This window comes from Eumetopias jubatus, unplaced genomic scaffold (assembly GCF_037043125.1).
Source record: "Eumetopias jubatus isolate StellerSeaLion01/CBP00866 unplaced genomic scaffold, mEumJub1_p1.0 scaffold_12, whole genome shotgun sequence".
NCBI classification, from domain to species: Eukaryota; Metazoa; Chordata; class Mammalia; order Carnivora; family Otariidae; genus Eumetopias; species Eumetopias jubatus.
In genome coordinates, this window is record NW_028274818.1 from 113969277 (window position 1) to 113972523 (window position 3247).

General features: G+C 54.4%; 1 pseudogene; it reads left to right on the top strand.

Moving 5' to 3' along the window:
- Nucleotides 1-1844: 1844 nt before the first annotated feature.
- Nucleotides 1845-2647, top strand: LOC148162946 (histo-blood group ABO system transferase pseudogene; annotated as a pseudogene).
- Nucleotides 2648-3247: the final 600 nt, after the last annotated feature.

Here is a 3247-nt window from a genome sequence, read left to right on the forward strand (position 1 = left end):
TAGACAGAGTTCTAGTGTTTCCTTTCACATGTGGATGCCTTCTTTCTTGGCTTATCCTTCTGGGTAGAACTTTCAGTACAATACTGAGCAACAGGTGAAAACCAGCATCCCGTCCTTGTTCCTGATTTCAGAGTAGAGCTGTCCATCTTCAGACTTATGCATGGTGTTTCCTAGAGTTTTAATGAGAAAATTACTCCTTATTCCTGCTTTCATGAGTATTTATATCAGCAACAGACATTGGACTTTGGTTAGAACATTTTCTGCATCAATTCATATGACCACATGTTTTTATTTAAAAATTCATTGTGCTGTATAACATTGCTTGTTTCACTCTATTGAATAACCTTTGAGGTGTTTGTGCAGAGCCACTTGCTTAGGGTGCACAGTCTATTTATGAGCTCTTGGTTTTGCAATTCTTCTGATCTAGCTTCTTACATCTATATTAAGAAAGGTACAGGAATGCATTTTGCTGATTTTGTGGGGTTGGTAATAGTGGATAGGGTTAGGGTTAGGAGTTAGGGATTAGGGTGAGGCTTAGGGTCACCCTGTCCTCTGCTGCACAGAACCCATTCTCCTCTGGTAACTAGAGTGATATTTTCGGAACATAACCTTTGGGCCTTTCTGTGGTATGCTCCCCTCATGCCCGTCCTCTCCAGCCTCATCTCTTCCACCACAGCCACCCTTCTGTGGGCCACCCAAGTGTGTGGTCATCCCACATGTGCCCTGGCCCTGACTACAAGCCTTTGCTTTTGCTGTGCCCTCTGCCAGGATCACTCTTCCGTCCCCTTGCCTCATATCTGACTTCTTCCCCCATTGGCTGGGTCTGGACTTGCCCTCTGGTGACCTGACACATGTCTGCTGGTTGAGTGTGGTTATCCCCTATTTCAATGTAGTGCCCGCCTTCCCAGTGTGAGTGATTTACAAACCTTCCTGGTATGGGGCACGCCCAGGGAAGTAGCCTTAGCACCTATGCAAAAACATCAGTTTCAGAGGGGCTCACCACACTTGATAATGGGGGAACTGCTGTCCTCACAGGGCGGAGCAAGTAGTACCCTTAAAGGGGGACCAGCCATGGGACGTGGTTGGATAAGACTTTGAACCCTTGGGGGCCGGGGAGATGTAGACCTGGACCTGGAAGCTTACACCCTTGGATTCAAGCCTGGGGCCTAAGCAAGCCCCCTCTTCTTCTTGGTGTTGACTTTTGCCTTCCCTGTCCACAGGCTGGACCTGATTCCTGATGTGGCAGAGTTTGAGGGTGACCCCTCCTAGGAATACCAGTGGCTTACTGAGCACCTTGTCAGCAGGATGCCCAGCAGTCTTCCAGGGAGGAGCCTACAGGAAGTGGAGACAGGTCTGTGGGGGCCAGCGGCAGCCCACTCAAAGCAAAATGGGACAGGTGGTAGGCCCTGCTGATTCTAGCCCCTCTGTAAGACAAAGAAATGAGGGCTGTGCCCAAAGGTGCTTCCTTCCTGGAAGGTGGGGATGGGATCTGCAGGGGGGCGGCCAGTGGAGGGCACCTGCAGGGTTTGCCCAGGAGCTCAGCACAGGGGAAGTTTTCCAGGCTCCAGCATGCTGACTGTGGGGCTGCATGGGTTTCCAGCCTCCGAAGCCTCAGGCTCCCCTTTGGAAGACAGGCTGCTGATGGCCCCCATCTCTGGGAACAGACATTAGGGAGGTCCTGCTGGCAGATTCCCTCAGGAAGGTCAGGAGGTGGATGTTCCTTAAAGGAGCCCAGGGCCTGCCCCCATGAAGAAGTTGCACACGTCCAAGGCCCCCAACTCTGGTGTCCTGCTGCCAGCCTCTGGCAGTGACCCTCTTCCTGCCCTGTCCACTCCCCCTGTGGATGCGTGGTCTTCCTGGAGCTGTTCCTGCAGATAGCAGAGAAACACTACATGGTGGGGCATGGGGTCACCTACTAGGTTTTCACCAATCAGCCAGCTGCCGGGCCCCGAGTCCCCTTCCAGGTAAGCCGGAGGGTGGTGGTCCTCATGGAGGACACAGGGTCACTTACTACGTCTTCACCGACCAGCTGGTTGCTGTGCCCCGTGGGCCACTCTGGGAGGGCCAGAGGATGGTGGTCGTCGAGGTCCGCGGCATCCTGCTCTGGCAGGATGTGTCCATGTGGCACATAGCGATGATCAGACGCTTCCGTGAGCAGCGCTTCCTCTGTGATGTGGAAGACCTGGTGTGCGTGCACGTGGATGCAGAAATGAAGTTCTGGGAACATGTGGGCATGGAGATCCTGTCTCCCCTCTTTGGCACCGCACACCTCGGTTTCTACTGGGCAGCCCATGAGGACTTTAGCTATGAGCGCTGGACACAGTCCCAACCCACATCCCCAGGTACCAGGGCAACTTTTACTACATGGGGGCCTTTTTTGGGGAACTGGTGGTGGAGTTTCCCCGAATGACCTCGGCCTGTCACCGGGCAATGGTCGTCAACTGGGCCAATGGAATTGAGGCTGTGTGGCCCGATAAGAGCCACCTGAACAGGTACCTGCTGGGACGCAGGCCCACCAAGGTGCTGTCCCCGGAGGACCTGTGGGACCCATGGCTGCTGGGCTGGCCCCCCCATCATTCCCCGGGTCATGAAAAAGCTGAGAACCATGGCTGTGCCCCAGAATCAACAGGCCACCCTGAACTCATGAGGGGCTGTCCCTGGAGGAGCTGTGGGACCTGCAGTATTGGGCTGTCCCCTGAAGGACCTGTGAGACCCACAGCTGATGGGCTGGCCCCTGTCATGGAGAAGCTGAGATTTGAAGAATCCCCAGGATATCTGGACGTCACAAGGGGCTGCCCCCATCTCCATCAGGGGGTGCTGCCTTGAGCAGAGCGGTCAGAGCAGATTCCTACTTCTGTTCCCTTCAAGGAAACTGTGGAGCCCAGCACTGCTTGCACGGGCATGCCAGCGCCCTAACCAGCCCTGCGCACAGGAGGCCTGCCTGGGGCACAAAGTCCTCTCTTTGCGGTCACTACATTTTGATCATTTCCGGGTCCTTTTCAGCTCAGAATGGCTCCAGTTTTATATCGGATGTTTTTCTGTGTCAATGCTAAGCAACCATCTTAAAAAGAACAATTGAGGGAAAAGGTTTTCTCCATGGTTCTAAACAGACATCTCCTGTTGGGGCTGGGAGCAGCCCTGTAGCAGCCATGGAGCCAGAACGGGTGCTGACCAGGTCTTCCCTCCCAGTCCTTACACCTCACTGCAGCCATGGGGCTTCAGGGTCAGGGGTGCGCCGAGCCACCTC